We start from the raw sequence: 19,856 nt of genomic DNA on the forward strand, positions 1-19,856 counted from the left end.
TTTTAAGCAGGTGGGGGTTGAAATGAGAAGCAGGTCACGGAGTCAACAGCACAAGTCAGCTCTGTCTACCATTTAAAAAGAAAACTGCACTAAGACCGGAAAACCCAGAAGTAATAAAAACATACAGCCAAAAAGCCTCTCAAGTGCCAGTGAGGAGCCATGGGGCCATGGGAGTGCTAAAGCCAGCCCTGAAGAATGGTGGTACAACCTGATAGTCACAAGTAAACACAATACTGTTGTGCACAAGACTCCCTGAAATGAGAAACACTAAGGTTCTTGAGCTTAAATGAGACTGCCTCCAAACTCAGCTGCAAATGCTACATGCTCAAGGCTAACACATTTCACATTGCAGAGACAATATGAAACCAGGCCAAGGACCACCTTCTATGACAGGAATAATTAAAGAAACATTATTTTGCCTGAAAATGTGTTTTATGCAGTAAATGTGTGAGCTTTCAGAGGTACCCTTTTGCTGGCTGGTTGCAGTAGTGGGACTTCAGTGTATGTTTGTTTGCTTATAGCCAAATCTCTGATAATCTCTTTTAAAACTTTCATTATTTCACATTAACAGCATTTTATGTCAGGGTCGGATACAACTGCATGTGAGTCATAGTTTTTAAAAAAGTCAGGAGAGTGTATCCAGGCTGCTACCAAATATGGATCCCAAAGACAAACTTTTCATGTTGCATCTATTTAGGATCCAGGACATAATAGCTTAGAACCCATGGCATGGGTCTGACTGGTGGCATTCCTGTATCATCATTCCTGTATCGCCATCCTGTATCAGCCAACCAGAAAGTTCCTTCATAGGCTTGGTTAAGTCTTTGAGATTATTGCTGTTTCATTTTCATAATTAGGAATGCGTGGGGCTTGTTTTGAGTGACAGTGCTTTAGCACTGTGAAGTCCAACCATCATTATGTACATCTCAGCCAAGCCAGCCAGGGACAAGAGATAGGATAATGCTTTTCAAAACTGTATTTATGTCTTTATGTTGTTGTCTTAAAAGTATGAGGTCTGATTAATCTGGTATTAATGTGTATAATTGTCTCATTAATCAGCACAGTCCTTTTTCAGCTCTGTGTACGCTTCAGCAGTGAATAAATTGTAACAGTGATGGTATTTTTTCAAGTAAGACAATTTTTAAATGTCACACTCACATTTATATGTCTGAAGGTACCTGCCTTCTTCCCTGGCTATTCGTAAGACCATAATATCGAATTTAAAGGAGTTTGTCTATTACACCAAAGTCAAGCCTAAGAGTCAAGCACAGCTATCACCCTTCATGCCCACTTTGTTTGCATTAAGGCTGTATTAATGACTAGAAATCAAATTTAGTCCTGTATTTCTACGCTTAGGGAGGTTTCTCTTAAAATTTAGAAACAAATCCTTAGTTCATGGATGTAAAAATACTGCTGAAGGCAAAGTAAAAAGAAAAACATTAGGACTTGATACAACTTAAAGTTCATATTAACTGCAATTACCAAGGAAAAACGTCACAGCAAACCAGCTGTAGCTATTTATAAAGGAATTTAGGAGTGACTCTGGGGTCTGATATCCTTTCCTTGTGGACAGGCTGAGCACACAGAGAAGATGTTCACAGTACTCTTAAACTGCTAAAACAATTAGCTAGGGCAACCACAAGCCAATGGCCTCAACCTTTTCCACATAAAGGCTAACAAATGCAAGTTGACCATTACCCTGAAATAATACTGGTAGGCCACAACATGGTGATATTCATTATGTGTGTCCAGTTCAAAAGTGTTGCAAAACACAGGTAGAAAACTTGGTTTTTCAGAGCCGAGCACTAGCAGCAAAATACTTGGATTTTCAGTGGTGATTACACAAGAAAATGAGTTTTTCTGTTTGAGTAGCTGAAAGCAAATATGATTGTATTCCATGCCTCTCTCTCCTTTGCCCATTTTTGGGTTCAACATGCACTAATTCTCCCCCTCAGATACACACCAGGTCATTTATGTTCTTCCTTCCTCTTGCATTCCTCCAACCTCTGCATCCATAAGCAGCTATCTACTCATGGTTTTACAAAGTGCTTATATTCTCCCTTCCCTCTTTAGCCATGGAATGAAACTGCAGAAAGGCTTTTTCCCCCGCCAGCCACCATTCAGATGGCTGGGGGATGGCTGTCAGGTTGTGTCAAGCTTGGTAAAGCAGTAGCTGCTGTAGAAATGTCCTGCTGGGAATGGGTCCCTCTAGGGTTCATGCAAAGGACTAAAATTGAGTCTTTTGGTCTATGCTTTACTATCATCAGACAGTACAACCACTAATTATAACTTTGCCTTGTCCCTCCCCTCTCCCTGAACCGTTTCCTCTCTTCCCTGTGAACAGAGTTAGAGACAGCAAAGTACATCCTTTGGGTATGTAAGGAAGGCCTCCTTCATTAAATGCTATGAAGTGCTTTGCTATCCTCAGAAGTGTGGTGTTATTTAAGTGCTAATCACTCTAGTCTCCAGTACGTCCAAAATTATTTCACTTGTTACCAAAAAGCTCCATTGTCACACATTACATTGCTGCTGCACTGAAAAATAATTAACAGCCTACATTTTGGGGTCCATTATTTTAGCCGTCTGCCTGATTAGGGAATTATCCAGCATTCCCAAGTTTTCAACAGAGAAATTAGAAAACATTAAAAAGGTAGGCCAGGGAACAGCTCTATGAAACAGCTCATACAAAGAATGAGAAAATAGACCATTCCTTCCAAACATTAAGACAAAACAGTAGCTAAAAGTCAAGGCAACCTGACATAGCAAGCAATCTATATGATAATTTAAGAAGGTAATATTTTAAATAGAGTCCCAAAGATAATCAAACTCAAGTATTCAGTAAACCATTCCTAACCAGAAATCCTGAAAGTTATGAAGAACAGCACATAATGCTCAAAACAGAAAGTGTAACATATGGTGATCCAACTTTTAATTTCAAGGAACATATAAAATAGGATGTATACAAGAGAAACAATCCCTAGTACTTCGACCACTAGAAAATGAGGAATTTGCTGTCTCCTCTCTTGCTTGTTCAGAACCACTTCAATTCCTTGCCTCCCTAGATGCAACCAACTCAATCATCTTGAAGTCTAGCTAATACACTGGTATAAGTCAGAGAAACAATAGCCTTGACTGACCCCAGCAAAACCAGGTGTGGCTGAAACTGCATCCAAACAGACCTCAGTCTTCAGTGTCCACCAGGGTAAGACCTGCATCACTTCTTTATCCTTCAGAGCTTCCACATTTAGTTACCAAATACTTGGACTGAAAAAAACAAAACAAAACAAAAAAAAACCCCGTCAAACCACCCTTCCCCCTAAAAAAACCCCAAACATCACAACAACAAACCCAAACCACAAAAATCCTAGGTACCAGTGATACAGAAAATTCAATAAATAAATAAACCAACCTCCAAAGCTTTCAACAGATATATAAATAAGCTGCACAAAACCAAATCTTTAGTTGCAGGTAGAGGAGCAAATGTCTTAGAATACAGTACAGGTATCTCAAGAACCTGAATCTCAATATCAAACTCAGTCTCTGAGGCACAGAAGTCTGGAAAGGGGCATCTTCCAAGGACTCTTTCCTCACATTCCAAACTGGTGGTTTGGGGCTTTTTTCCCCCTTACTGTCTCAAAGCTGTAGAAAGTCATCCTTTTCTTTCCAGCTCTCAACTCCTGACTTCCAACACTGCCAGGCAGGCCAGCACCCAATGCACTCTGCCTCCAGCCACTGTGGAATTTCTCACCCTGGCACCACATGCCCAGCTGTGCTCATGGAAGTGGAAAATCTGACAGCATTGTCAAAGACACAGCTTGGGATAATTGTTCCTCAGAGTTCCTCTGTCAGTGAATATTCTCATATTCCTCTCACAGGAAAGCCACTACACCTTTCATATTCCTCTGCTCACAGCTACAGAATTCCTCTTTGCCATCAAAGCAGCAGATAAATATGTTATAATGTGAGAAAAGATTTAAAAATTTTGTGCAGATTAAAGCCAACAACGCCATAACTGTATCTGGTTTAATAAGTTCTTTGTGCAGCATAAACATGGGAAGGAAAGGAAAAAGAAACCAAAATGTATCTATGTTTATGTAACACAGATGGATGTGCTCCATGCCTGTAAAATCCTTATTTTATAAATCCAACACATAGCTTACACTTGTGTTAATGCAAGAAAGAAAAATCACTATTACACTGCAAACACTTTGGGGTAAATTTTAAACAAAACATAGGAAGAAACGCTGTGCAGTAACTCACAGCCAGGCAGAGATCTGACACTCACACAAGAGATCCCAGTATGAGGAAGCATTTTCACCTCTGATTCACAATTTCCACTTTCAGATCAATCTAACCTTGGCATCTATCTAACCTCATTGGAAGGCCACTGTTCCTGTGACTGAGCTGCCCTCGATGCCCAGTGCTTCCATCCTGCTGTCCCTGGGAGGCAGAACATGCTGCTGCTTCCCCACATCCTGCAAGAGTGGTGCCAAAGTGTGGGACAGCCTAGGGCTGAGGTGTTTCAGACTGGTATGGTGTTCAGCTTTCCTCTTAAGTACATTTTACATGGGTTTGGGATATTTTACAGACACAGAACTGAAAAAAAAAAAAAAAAAAAAAGTCCTGCCTCACTCCAGCAGGACAAGCGCTGCACTTTCTACTGTTTCCCACTGATTTTCCTCTGTTTTTCCCTTCCCTGTTCCCTGCCACAACCAGTGATGTTGTACCTGATTACTTGCAAGTCATCCTTTTTGGTGTTGGTGGTTGTTTTTTTTTTTTTCCTTTCCCCCATGCTATCCCAAAGTTTAAACTGTCAAAACCAGAGTCATGACTGGAGGGACATTCTCTCTGCTGCTTTCTTCTGTTCCTTTTGCTACAAGGTTTATTCTGCTTGGAAGCAGAATAAACCTTGTAGCAAAAGGAACAGAAGAAAGCAGCAGAGAGAATGTCCCTCCAGTCATGACTGTGGTTTTGACAGTTTAAACTTTGGGATAGCATGGGGGAAAGGAAAAAAAAAAAAAAAGACCCCCCCCCCCCCAAAAAAAAAAAAAAAAAAAAAAATTCACACCTCTATTTAGTCATCAAGGTATTTCTTAATCACCTCACATCATGACTAATTTTTGGAAGAGACATGCTGATTTGTGAATAGGGTACACCTTCTTCTGTGTAGAAACAAATGGAGGGGGACCCTTGTTGGGGTTACTAGGAGAGGTAGAGACAATGAACTTTGTTCTTCTGTAATCACAAGAAAGAATATCACTTAATATTTTGCCAACCACATTGCTTCCCTCTCTGAGCATCAGCTATTTATTTATGTTTTCTGGATCACCAAGGCTACTTTGAGATACCAGTGTAATACCTGAATGGCTTTGGCTAAATTGTTTTGGTTTTGAGTCAGCTTTGTGTCTGATGGGGGATCAGACCTGCTCTGGAACCAGTTAGAGGTGGTAGCTTAATTTTCTCTATTAACATAAGCTTTCACCTTAAAGTGTTGAGATCAGCATAAGGCTTGCCTTTACAGGAGCATGCACAGATATGAGGGTGGAAAATTTCTCAGAGAAACTGTCATTTGAGTTCTATGGGTAGAGTAGGAATGTTGTTTATTCTGCTTCTGTTCCTTTTGCTACAAGGTTTATTCTGCTTGGAAGCAGAATAAACCTTGTAGCAAAAGGAACAGAAGCAGAATAAACAACATTCCTACTCTACCCATAGAACTCAAATGACAGTTTCTCTGAGAAATTTTCCACCCTCATATCTGTGCATGCTCCTGTAAAGGCAAGCCTTATGCTGATCTCAACACTTTAAGGTGAAAGCTTATGTTAATAGAGAAAATTAAGCTACCACCTCTAACTGGTTCCAGAGCAGGTCTGATCCCCCATCAGACACAAAGGTGACTCAAAACCAAAACAATTTAGCCAAAGCCATTCAGGTATTACACTGGTATCTCAAAGTAGCCTTGGTGATCCAGAAAACATAAATAAATAGCTGATGCTCAGAGAGGGAAGCAATGTGGTTGGCAAAATATTAAGTGATATTCTTTCTTGTGATTACAGAAGAACAAAGTTCATTGTCTCTACCTCTCCTAGTAACCCCAACAAGGGTCCCCCTCCATTTGTTTCTACACAGAAGAAGGTGTACCCTATTCACAAATCAGCATGTCTCTTCCAAAAATTAGTCATGATGTGAGGTGATTAAGAAATACCTCGATGACTAAATAGAGGTGTGAAGAAACGTGTTTCCTGGGCTGTTGGGGTGCACTCCAGCTAGCTATAGACCCTTGCCCACACGATACTTCATAGACGATGGTAAAAGATTAGAGAAGTGCTCTCCTCCCCGTGGGAAACGCTGTCCTTTTTTCCAAGACACACATCAGGCGGACAAACCCATGGGAGAAAAGAGGGCGTTCCCTGGTGGCAGGGAGCTTTTATACCCCCCAGGATGGGGACAGAGGGAGAGATCCACAGCCAATGGGACACCAGTGAGGAGTGGTGAGGGGAAGGGTAACCCAGGGGAGAGACCACCAGGGGGTACCGGGACAGGTGAGGGAAAGGCCATGTGATGGGGAAATGGGGTAACAAACCACATGATATAACATAAGCTATACAGTGCAATACAAAACTATTCTGTGCAAATTCCCAATCACCCAGTGCAAGAGAACAACTAAACTGGTGCACCACAACAGAGGTGCACAAAATCCTTAGGCACTCAACAAAATTTAGGCCAAAAATACAAACCATGCATAAATAATAAATGTACTTATTTCAGTGAATGCCTTTTCCTATACATTTTGTATGTTATGAATTGAGAGAAATGAAAAAACATGAAGTAGATACAAAATACATGCGCACATAGAGAGAAAATTATGTGGCCCTTTCTAGCAAGAAAAGGAAATTATTAAAAGTTGGATAAACAACAACGGAGGATATGACAGGGGCAGCTGGAGAACCACACTAGGGGACAGAACTTCTAAGTGAATCCACACAAAAAAATGTCTCCCCTGACAATCTGTTGTTCTTCAAAGAGAATAATGATTCTAGAGATGAGTTTGCATTTGTCTTTGGATGTCACAATAAATGCTAAGAAAGCAGCTGAATGAGAGTTATTATTTCCTCCGAGCAACGAAGGATTTGGGTAGACTGTCAGAACACCAGCACCCGCAATCAGAGGGCAGATACAAAGCAACAGCAAGCTAGGAGGGAGCTCAGAATCTGTCCATGGCCCAGGGAAAGGAAGATGAAAGAGGCCATGGGGCAAGCTGGAGATATAAGAAAGGTAGATCTAAGGACCACAACTGCAAGACCGCTGTGAAACCATGAGGGAAATAGGAACACTGTTTGAGAACAGGAGGCATAATGTTTTCCAAGACCAACAAAACACAAATGCCGGCATATTGGTGGAGAATGTGCTCCACAGAGGTCTGTGCTACTTTGTTAGAACAACACAATTTCGGGGTACTGGGGCTGCATCCAAGTCCTTACCCTATTCACACATGCGCTACTGTGAGACCAGCAGAAGGACTTGTAACCCACTGGTGCTCAAGAGTATCACAGCTATATTATGGGCTATCTAATCCTCCCTCTCTAATTGAGAGGGCTGGGCACAACAGAAATCCAGCCCTACCTCTCAGTAACAAGATGCTTTTTCAACTGGCCTGATGGAGTACTTGGCCTGATGATGACTCTCACAGTCAGATGTGAAATTTGCCCTCTGGCTCCCTGTTGGTTTGGACTCATTGCCTATATAGTCTAATACTCAAGACTGCAAGAGATAAAAGAGAATTCCTGTTTGACTATAAGACAGTATGTTACTGACAATAGGCAAGCCATGTCCTTGGCACCTACTGTTGGCAGAACTGGCCCTTTCCACTTCACACTCTTGCCTGCAGCACTCCTATATGGAAGAAGACAACTGTAAATGACACTAAATTATCTTTCAAGACACTTTAGGACAGCTTGAAAAACATCACCAACTGACCTAACAAAGTAGGGGGTAACCTCCCACCTGGTCAGGCTGCTTTGGAGTGTTGGTGTCACAATACTGAGGAACCAGTTTTACTATTTGCTAACTTTCATAGCACATCTGAATATCTTTGGTTAATCAGAACTAAGTCTAAAATGGACTATGGATTGTGTTACAAAAGCATAAAAGTATCTTCTAAATCCATAGCCCAGCCCTACACCCCCATACCATTCTATCAAAACATACACGGGAAAATGTTTATAAGTTACAGTCTTCCAGCTAAGCTTAGTTTCCTGTATATATTTCAAATGCAATGTCTCAAGAACACACACATACAAAAATCTAAAAATGCAGGTGGGGGCTGCACAGTGCTGAGTTCAAATTTTAGATTTGAACCATCTTATCTTCTTATCCGTTGGCTTCAGTCTTTCAGTTTTCTCCACTACAGCTGGGTTATAGGATGAAGTTCAGACTATAAGTGAACAAAGGGGAATGCTGCCTTTTCTGTATGTCAAGGTGCTCACAATTAAGGGGAACTCAGAATCACAATTTAGTTTGGTATTTTCAAAGCTGAGATTTCTTAATTTCAAAGACTGAGTTAAGTGTAAATTTCAAAACATCTAGCAAACCATCAAAACCAAGAGAACAGAGCAATCACCAGAAGAAAATAAAGTGCTCAAACTAGGACAAAGAAATAACTGATACGGATATAGGATTTGCATGACAAGGCTTTGGTAGCAAGGGGGTGATAGGGTGGCTTCTTTGAGAATCTGCCAGAAGCTTCCCCTATATCCAAGAGAGCCAGGGCCAGATGGCTCCAAGATGAACTCACCACTGGCCAAGGCTGAGCCCATCAGTGATTGTCACAGCTCCTCTGGACCATGAAAAGGGGGATAAAATACTGAAGAACAGCAGCAGCACAAAGGAGTTAGAATACATGAGAGAAACAACTTTGCAGCCACCAAAGATCAGCGGAGAATGAGGGGCATGTGGTTCTCCAGTCATTGGAGCAGCAATTCCCCTGCATCCCTGCAGGGTGCAGACCATGGTGAGGTAGAATGTGACCCCACAGCCCACAGAGGTCCGTAGTGGAGCAAGAGCCACCTGCAGCCAATAGAAGACACCACAATAGTGCTAGTGGGTTCCTGAAGAAGACTACATCTCCTTGGGAAGCCCACGCTGGAACAGACTCCTGGCATGACCTGTGACCTCAGAGACAGAGAAGTGCACTCTGATGCAGGTTTGCTGGCAGGACTCGTGACACTGTGTGAGATCCACACTGGAGCAGCCAGTTCCTGAAGGGACTGCGCCATGTGGTGCTGGAGCAGATTGTAAAGAACTGTAGCTAGTGGGAAGGACTTAGGTTGGAGAAGTTCATGGAGGGCTGTCTCCCATGGGGAGGACCCCATGCAGGAGTAGGGAAAGGGTGTGAGGAGTCCTCCCCCTAAGGAGGAAGGATTGGCAGAGACAACTTGGATGATCTGACCTCAGCCTGCATTCCCCATCCCCCTGTGTCACTGCAGGGAGGGGTTAGAGAAAATCAGGAGTGAATAGAAACTCAAGAAGAAAGGAGGAGTGAGGAGAAGTTTAAGATTTGGTTTTATCTCCCTTTATCCTACTTTGATTTGACTTGAAATAAATTATATTAATTTTCCCCAAGTTGCATTGTTTTGCTCATGATGGTTTATGTTGAGTGATCTCTCCATGTCCTTATCGCGACCCAAGAATAATATTTTCTCTCCTCTGTCCAGGTGAGCAGGGGAGTTATAGAGTGGCTTTGGTGGGACCCTACAGACCAGCCAGGGTCAGCACATCACACATGGAATTGGGCTTTTCCTCATTTCACACTCACAATCCTGTGGTAAATCATTTCACTTCATTTTTGGTTTAATTAAGGAAAAAATTATTGAAAACTCTCCTGCTCAGAATGAGAACATATTAATCTTTTGTTCTGAGTAATAAGGTGCAAAGAAATGTAGTCCTGGCAGGATACTAATTTTTGATGTTGTCAATTAAAAAACTTTTCCTGGTGTTTTGAGTGGAAAAATCTCTCAGGAAGTGTTTTTTATTGAAGCACCCAGTTCCAAGTCCTGGATTGTTAGGTTAAGCTCCATCAGCAGAGAGACCAATATAAATGCTTTTCATACCATCTGCCTTGATGTCTTGACAAAAAAATAAAAAAAAGAAAATACAGAAGTTCAAAATTCTCTGATTTTAACCTGTTTCCCTTTAATACAAAGCTGGAAAATTCAGGTCCTAAAAATATAAAACCATGTGATTACTTTTTTCTTTTTATCTTTCCTCAAAACCTTATAGAACATCCCAAATCACTCAGTGTTTCCAGGACCTAATTTCTTTTTATATTTTGAAATAAGAAAAGCAGTTTTAAGTAAGTATAGATGCTAGCAAATCATTTGCTCCACTCCCTTTTGCTGTTCTGAAGAGAGCTTGTTACAGTGCATGCATTTTACCTGGTGTTTATTGGGAAGCTCTATGCAATTACCAGGCTTTTGATTTTCCAGCTTAAAAACAAATTAGGGGGTTGTGCAGGGCCTTGCAATATTAGGCAGCAACTCCAACAGCTAATGATGGAGGACACTGCCTCAGTGAAGGTGTTAGTGATCCATCTGGCCAATTAAAAGAGAAACTTAGGCAGAGTCCAATATTATTTCTCAGTTATGGTGGCTGTGACATCAAGACTTGGGAAGGAGCGAGATTTGGTGTGAAACAGTGAAGTGAATCCATACAGAGAAAAATCAGCGAAGAGCTGCTGGAATCCCACAGCCAAGAGGAAAGGGAAAATGCTATCTGCCAGAGAGGTACCTTGACTTATTGACACGAAAGAGGGCTGGACTTCAAAAAATCCTAACAAGCTCCGACATGAAACTGATACTGATAAAGTCTGTCTTCCTATAGATTTGCAATCAGAGCCTGTGAGCAGCAGACAAGAGGAGTACGATTGTCTTTGGTCTTCTCTCCCAGAACAAAGATAATGTTCTTGGTGAGCAGAAGACAGCCTGTGCTGTGACTCTTCTGTGCTGGCCAGCCAACTGTCCTCTGCCAAACATGCTTAGATGGTAAGTTCTGCTTGTTTTTCCCTCAGCAGGGGCCCTACTCTGAGTTCTTCTCCTCTCCTTAGATACCCATTCTGTAGAAAACAAATCAGCTTTTCAGTTCTTTCTGACTCAGCTGAACACTATCAGCACACTCAACAGCTATGTATCGGTGTGACAGACGGACACAGGGACAGGCAGTCCCGCAAGCTCAGATGAGATAACTTGGTAACCAGTACTCCAGAAACCTGAAGTGTTTAAAATCTGAAAGTGGATCCAATTTTTATCTTAAGCCATGCCCAAGGTAAAGAGAGACCAAGGTTTTGTTCTGCTTCTGCCTTCCCATTTGGACATCCATGTGGCCTGAACATGCACTCCTTTCTCTCGTGGGTTATTTTTCATCACTGCAGAAGCAGGCCAGCAGGGTTGCCCATCGCCTAGTTCGGAGATAGATACTGTACAGGACTACACATATTTCGTATCACAGACTGTTTTAAAACTTTTTTCTTGTTTTTTCTTGTTTTTTCTTGTCTTGCAGCTGCAAAAGCATCTTACTTGAACTCAGAAGTAAACAAAAACCATTTCTTCCTGTCCTTTCCCACCTGAGAGACAACTGCTGTTCTCACTTTGAGGAGATTAGCACAACCTTTCTTTCTCATACCCAATCTCCCATGTCAGCTTTTATTCCTTTCTCTCATCTTTCAGCCATGACAGGAGAAGGAGTTAAAAATCTCGTGCTGTTTTCTGGCCAGTACCTTCTTAAGTATGTCACCCCTCCCCACGCACACAGGAGTTGCACTGCCCTCTCCCTGGATGGTTCCACATATCTGTTCTCAGAAGTTACAGAGATGGGAATGATTTTCCTCAACATGAAATACTGTATAAAGAGTGTGGGTGGGAAATATGCAGTGTAATGGAACTGAAACCCCATAAGGGAAATCAACGCAGGCAGCTGCTGATACACTATTTACTTGGATAAATCATCCATTTTTCTCCCAGGCCAGATGACTTGAGGTATCACCTACCCAGGATGGCAAGTGCAAATATAAATAATAAATAAAACTAACTGAGGAAGAATTCTCACTGTAATGGGGTTTTGTAGAGAACTAAGTTTCAGTTAAACTTAATCCGTGCTGTCTTCTGTGTCTCCAGCAGCAGAAACATCTGGTCGGTTTTAGATTCCCCTTGGATTCCCAACTTCAAAGGGAGTTATAAAGAATAACAAATACATGTACTGGCACTGAAAAAAAAAATTAGAGCAGCAGGAGAGAATGGTAAAATTGTCCTTATTTGACTGCTAGTGACAGGCGCCACAGGCAGAACTGTGAGAAAAAATCTTAACGGCTCAGGCAAATAAGCTTTTTGTTGTTTTTTTTTAATGACTGGCTCTCTGTACTAATGACGCAGAAAAACTATGGGATCTGCCCCATAATGGCAAGAAGCACATGTGCCAATGAATATGCACGCAAGGGTATGCAGAAAATAGATTTCAAATCAGATATGTACTAAATAATAGACAGGAAATTAGGAACTAAATTTTGTTCCCAGCCTTTTCACTGACAGTGCCCTGCGTGTACCACTGGCTAAATAATGCAGGTCCAAATTTTGGCCCTTTAAAGTCAGTCAGTTGTTGTAAAGTATGGCCAGAAACAATGACTGTCACATGCACTTTTCAAATCCTGCTTCAAAACCTCCAGGAACAGGGGTAGGTAAGCAAACACAGTAACAGATGTCTGCAGCTCTCTGTCTTTCCTTTACTCTCTGGTGGCTGGAAAGTGAATGCTGTGCTCCTTTCATAAATGCAGCATACCAGCAACTACTTATGACATGTTTCTGCCCTTACATGCAGTGAAAAGAAGCATCTAGCTTCACCCTGAGCTTCTGAATCAATGCACTCATGAAATAATCACACCCCGTTCCTCACTTCATCCATGCAACATCATGATCTCCTTTTTCTATTTATTGTTTACTACTTCAGTCATAGGGTTAATAAAATAAATACAATATGAAGGATGTTTGAGGATACAGAAACATGTGTGAAGCCTCCTATCTGCTAAACATTAACCCTTGCTGCATGAACATTAACTCTTCTATGAAAGCTGAACTTGTTACTCCCTTTCATCAAAACTATAGACTCCTAAATGCCTGGCACCATGTAATGCAAATTTATAAGATGGATGCCAGAGAGGAAAATTACAGAATAGGCTTTTGCAAACAGTATTAAAACCACAGCCATCCTTCCTTCACCTCTCTTTACAGAGAGTCCATAGAATACAAGCTTTGAAAGCAGTCATCGAATAAATTCCAATGATTCCTGAATCTAATAGACTGATCAACTTGTGTATATTTGATGGGACAAGAAAAGCTGTATTTGGCAAATAAATTATTTCTTACAAATAACTTATTCAGTCCTGTTGCTGGAGCTGAAACCATGACTTTTTTCCTGACCTTATTTTGCCTTATTATGTCATGAGGTAAGCAGCTTCCCATTGTTTCATCTTTAAAGTTATTTCAGGATTTCTTAAATGCCTCACATAACAGCAAGATGATATCAAGATCTTCGCATAAATACAGCAATCTCATTTTTATATGAACCTTTCAGAAGCTTCAGTGCAAAAATCTGAAGTTCTTGTAAAATGCACTGACCAAAGGACTTAGACACTTCTGCAACAGGCCCCTTACCTGAGGGACTCTATTCCCAAATTTTTTTTCTCACTGAATACTAAAAACCTGTAAGTGAAGATGCTTTACAAACTGCTATAGAAATAGGAATTAAAGAATATACTGTGAAATTTGTTATGCCTAAGACAGGAATCAGCAATTTTTGAAGCTGCTGCCATATCTCTGTTAAACAGTTGAGTATGAAAAGGGAATCCAGAAGTAACCTAAATGCACACAGTCAGAAAGACAATTCTACGGATGTGTACTGCTAATAGCTTTTTTGGAGCCAGTGAGATAAACTAATTTATTTTGCCCAAGTTAACTTTAGGGAAAGTCTCTGACTTCTTGACCTGAGGACTGTTTATTCTTGAAAGGGAGCCTGCCCTCTTAGTGGGGCTTCATTACCTGGGTTGCTAAAATCCTATGAAGAATCCTTTTGGAATTATGCTTACAATTGCCATTTGCCAGCAAAATGGCCCATTTACCTCTACAAGGAAAGACTGAACAAAAAGATCAGGAGATCTCAGGGTTCCCCAAACTCATGCTCCCAGAGGTGATTCCATCAAGTAACACTTAAAACCAAGTTAACATTGGACATTTTCTAACTTCTGTATTTGCATCCAGGAGAGCTGTACTGCCAGTGCTGATCTGGGGCTGAAGACAGCTTGAACAACAGTCATAGGTTCTGACTGCATCCATCAGTGTGAATTGAGAATTTCCAACGTGAACTTGATCCCCAGCCTGCTAAAGCCAAGGAGAGAGCTTAGATGAGGCTCAATACACATTTCAAGGGAACTTCATCTGTTTTTTACAAGAAATGTGGGGACATCCACTAACAAACACCTCATGAGTTACATGCCAGGACTTCTCCAAACATCTTTCCAAATGTTTCTTTACATCCTGTTTATGGCCCATTACATCCTCCTGTGACTAGGGCTGGTAGACCGGCCATGGTCTAATAGTTTCTTGAGTACATTTCCTGTGCTCTTACATACCTGCAGGCATCCAGGCACAGTGCAGGAATTGAACAGAACCATTATAAACACAGTTAAATTCCTGACCAACCCCCAGCATGCACATATACATTTGCAAAGCATTAACGACATGGTAAGCTAAAAACAACCATCCCAATAATATCAGCCAGCAAGGCAAGACCTACAGATGCTTTCTGTTTGCTTGGGGTATTTTACTGCTTATATTATTATCTTTGTGATGTGCGCTGCTCCACCAGCGTGCAGGAAATATTGAGAGTGTGTCCACAACATAAACTATTTTATTTCTTTATTTACTGAGCTCTGAGGTGGGGGACCTTTTTTTTGTACTTTTTAAGGCCTAAATACCTTCATATCCCAGCCTTTCACATCCAAGACTGGTGCAAAATGTATTCTTCAGATTAAATCAGTCTTCTTGAGACTAAATTTAATTTATGTTGATATAATAGGTTATGTGATTAAGCATGTAAAAAATACTAGTGAATACAGGAGACAGATGTTGGACAAAGCATACCTTTCTGTCTGTCTTGCCACAGGCCTGTTTACAGAGAAGTACTGAACCAACAACACTATTGCACTATTGCCCCAATATATATTTACTTAAAGCAGCTTTTCTGTATCACAAAATACCTGTTTTCTGGTTTTAAAAACATAAACAATAGGTTAGGTGGTCAAATGAATGGAAAGAATTTCCAATTGTTATTACTTTGTCACCTTCTGTTTACCTCTAATGGGAGTGAGAACTCCAAAGTTTGCAGAACCACAACTTCCATTGAATGGGTGATCAAATATTCACTGATCTATCCCAAACTTACAGGGTTGCAGTACTGATATTTTCAAGGAATACAAGATCATTGTATCTATCCAAGCTCAAGGCAGACAGACCTGAATAACCAAGGTATCACAAGTAGGTTAAGTAGCTCAGTCCTTTGAAAAATACAGATCATCACACTGTTCAGACAAGGTCAGATGCTTTACATTATCCAGCAAGAAAACAATTCTTAACTATGTTTTGTGCTTTTAATCTTCACCCTTGTCTTATTTGTCTAACACACTCCCCTTATATTCACATTTTTCTTTTGTGGAGTGCTCTCACTTAAACAGATTTAGTCCAATCCTGAAGAATTTAAACTTAGATGAAGCAGTAACCTATAAAGTAAAATGTCCCCAAGGCATCTACCGCATTGTGGCCCTTGACAAGACTGCTGCCAGAAGAATTTCACTATTTAAGTACACAGCTTCTACATGAGGAAGAAAAAGAGATAATATGTTATGGGTGTTTTACAGGATAAGAAAATATGCAAAGCAATAACCAGAATGTGTCCTTCTAAGGGAAGGTCCCTTTTAAATCAAATCAAGGAATAAACAAATAAAGTGATTACACTAATATTAACTAATATTAGCTTTACACTCACACTATAATTACCTTCAAATGTTTGCTTCCTTTGCAAGCAGCTGGACTCAGATGGGACCCAAAATTTGATTCAGAACCACCCCACAGAGATGGAAGTCGGGAGAGCTGAAACAGTATCAGAGGTTTCCCAATTTGCTGAGCAGAGACACAGAATACATTTCCAGGGGAGATCTACATACAGTTATAGACAGCCGGATGCTGATCAACTGTTACTGAACAAAGATCGACTAACATCAATACAAGAAGATTTCAGCATAGTCTAAGGGTCAGAATTATTTAGATGGGAAAAGATGTCAAAGATCATTGAGTCCAACCTTTGGCTGAACACCACCATGTCAACTAAACCACAGCATTAAGTGCCACATCCAGTCATTTCTTGAGTGCTTCCAGGGATGGTGGCTCCACCACTTCCCCAGGCAGCCCATTGCAATGCTTTACAACCTTTTCAGTGAAAAAAATGTTTTCCTGAGGTCCAACTTGAACCTCCCCTGGCACAGCTTGAGGCCTCCTTCCTCTTCTCCTGTAGGGTCTTCACACTTCTTAATTTTTTTTAAATTTTATTAAAAAGATTCAGTGGAATTCTAATTAAGCACTCCTTTAAGCACCATCTAGAAGCAATATTTTTGCTTCACAGGATACCTAGACTTTGAAATTTGCTTTTGTTTCACAGTTGAATTAAACACTGCATTGCAAAGTTACCAATGAAACAAAAATAAAAAATCATTTCAATCAATTGAATGTTGTTTTGACAAAATAATTTTGTTTTGATAGCTACTCTCAGTTTTGATTTAAATTTTATATTAGAACATAAAATACATTTTTGAAATAAAAGTTTGAAATAAATGCATTTCTGTTCCACAAATGCCAAAAAGCTTTATCTGGAAATATGAAGAGAAAAAAAACAAATAAGAATCCTGGAAGTATTTTTTTTTTAATAAACTAGTATTTTCATACAAATAGAATACCAGTATGTATTTTTTAGTGCTTCTAGTCCCGACCTTCAGTACACTTTAGTGAGCCTCAGAAGCTTGTGATACCTCTGACAATCTAATTCTTATTAAGAATCCAGCTGATATGCTGCTCTTGTCCAAGAACTGGTGGAGCTTACCGATGTATGAAAGGTAAGAGGCTTCTTCGGACAGCCAGTTATGTAACAGCTAACACATATCTTGTTGGGTCAAGTACCATTCATTCCTGCTGCCATTTGGGGAAGTATCAGAACTAGTTCTGAACAAGATAAAACAGCAGACTGAGAGCCACAGACAGTCCTACTCCTCCAGAAGAATCTGAAGTGAGGAGAAATGAGGCGAATGTCAGTTGTTTCTGCTCTGCCCTTTAACCTTCAACTTAATCAGTAGAAAAATATAAGAACAGTTGTGATTAATAAGATATTTCACATCTAAAATTCCTTTAACTGTTTGATTCACCTGCTAAGAAAGTTCTTGATGACTGCTTATACATTCGCAAATTACTAAAATGCAAAATACTATGAAGTCATGTGAAGCTTGACTGAAACTATAAGACAAACCTTGGCCTAAACAGGGAGAAACTGAGGACTTTCACCCAGATCAGGTAGCAGCAGGAGTGCCAACACATGAAACTGTTCATATAGGAAGACCAGAAGGAGAGCTGAAGCACAGCACATCATTCCTAGTCTTTCCTGGCTGTTTCAGCACTGAGATGCTTATGGGAAGGGGTTGCCTCCCATGCCATTTGGTGAGGGATTTCTGTAACATGGTCAGAACCTCATTAAGAACCAAAAAAATTTTGTTTCTTTTAAAGTGCATTTCTGAATGCAGGGCTTGGAGAAGAAGTATTCAAACAACTGTACTGCTTAATTCCCCATGAAAGCATTTTTAACCAGAACTTGAACCTCCCTACTACAACAGAAGATGCCACACTTGGCAAGGCTGAGATAGGCAAAATCTTGGGGAAAACTGTTGGGATTACCTTTCTTGCTGAGTTTTTTAGGTATTAGATTTGGGGAGAGGTATTTGGGAGGAGAGAAGAGTGGCTAAAATAAAAGGATTTTGGCTTGCATATCCTCACCAATAGGTTATTAGCACAGGAGAAAAACACAAAGGCTTGTTCAAAAGCTTGAACTACAATTACTTCTAACAGAGCTTTTACTGTTGCACACCAAGTAGACTGTTGAATTTGTGTTCCTCATACTGGACCCGTAACTTTCCACAATCTGAAAGTAATTGAAAACCCTGCCCTTCATCTTGTGTGTGCCTGCAGCAAAGGCTGCCTGTAACCCTTTCCTAACAGTAAGATTTCAGAGGAACGGCCTGAGGAAGATGACTGAATCCTCAACCTGCACAAAACAAAAATACAGACATAGAGACCACAGTAGACAAGAAATACCCAAATGCATGTCCATGCCTCAGCATCCTCATCATTAGCAGTCAATGGTACTTGGGCTTAGATCCACATCAAGTGATAAAGGTTGCCTCCACAAAACAGTGCCTCCTCTGAAGGAAGGATTTTCAATCCTTTTACCAGCAGCTTCCCTCTTCCTTAGCTGGTCTTAGTTATTAAAACAAAAAAACAAGAAAACCCCTCCCTCTGCAAAGCATCCTCTGCTCTCTTCTCTTTTAACTTTCCTTGTCTCCCTTCACACCTCCCTGGGTTTGTTGTTTCTAAGCCCATGAACTAACCTGCTCTCTTTGTTCTTTTTTTATTTTTTTCATTCTGTTTGCTTAAAACTCCCAGCCCCAAAAGCAAATTTGGAGAAAACTGGCTTTCTCTAGTTATCCCATTGTTCTTCTCAGGCAAGATCTATTTCAGATGTTTCTATTTCAAATATTTAATGACAGACCTATTCATACAAAGACATGCCAACACCACTCCCCTGTCTCTTTGGCATGATGCAAAGCACAGAAAAAGATTGTCACAAGATACAAGGACTCTGTTAGTCAATAAAATCAAGTTCTAACCCATAAACAGTATGCAGCAGATTCCGTACATTGCCACACTTCCCAGAAGCACAAGCCTGATAAAAAGCAGTTTCAAGAGGAATGCCATTGGCCAGGCTCATCCTTTTAGCACTACCACAGTGGACCTTGGCTGGCTTCCCTTCCAAGAGGGCCTGTAGAGAAGCCAAAGAGTGTATTGAGCCTTGGAGAGTTAACTTATTTTTGGGGTCTTGTCTTCACTGCAGTGTTGTTCGTAAGTACAATGCTAATGTTGCCCCCAGCACGACTCCCACCCACAACAGAAGCCTCTTGCTCAAACTAAGTGCTATTTTAAATTGACTCTTTGGCCTAAAAGCAGATTAAAAGTGGCAGCCCATGTGTTGTAGTTACCAGTGTCAGTAACACAGTGGGAACTCATCAGTTCTCTAACTGTGGGTTTAAAGCGCTGATCTAAGATCCTGCCTTGTAACTGGGATCTAGACTAAAAATGTGGAATCTTTATTCCCAATGATCTGCACTAGGCTCAAGAAGGTGGAGGTGATAGTCAGACATTAATAATCTGCTTTTCCTCTCCTTGCAGTACATTCTGACAAAGAAATTCTCCAAATTTGCAGAGGAAACTGCATGCCAACAAATCAGGGTCGGACAGAGAATTCTTACAAACACCAGTCTGCAACCTTGCTGTAACAAACTGAGTCAACACAGCTAAAGCAATACCAGTGATAATTACTTTTACCCACTACCTCTGCCTGCTCAGACCATTGTTTGGAGTGAGGACGGCTTTTTGCAACTCCCTTAGAGTCACCATCTGTGAAACACAGCACAGCTGCACCAACAGGCGACATGAACACAGATTTTA

The 19,856-nt window shown here is 40.7% G+C and overlaps 1 protein-coding gene across 16 annotated transcripts in view; it reads right to left on the bottom strand.

Moving 5' to 3' along the window:
* Positions 1-19,856, bottom strand: part of ZBTB20 (zinc finger and BTB domain containing 20) — a 473,219-nt gene that overhangs the window by 208,163 nt on the left and 245,200 nt on the right. Inside the window, exon 1 of one of the 16 annotated variants that reach the window (XM_039717816.1) lies at positions 3,138-3,201. The exons of the other annotated variants lie outside the window; for them this stretch is intronic. The gene's annotated coding sequence lies outside the window, so the exon portion shown is untranslated. Of the gene's footprint in view, positions 1-3,137; positions 3,202-19,856 lie in introns of those variants that run through there. 16 annotated transcript variants of the gene reach the window in all.

Source organism: Passer montanus, unplaced genomic scaffold (genome assembly GCF_014805655.1).
Source record: "Passer montanus isolate IOZ18808 unplaced genomic scaffold, ASM1480565v1 scaffold39, whole genome shotgun sequence".
Classification (NCBI taxonomy): Eukaryota; Metazoa; Chordata; class Aves; order Passeriformes; family Passeridae; genus Passer; species Passer montanus.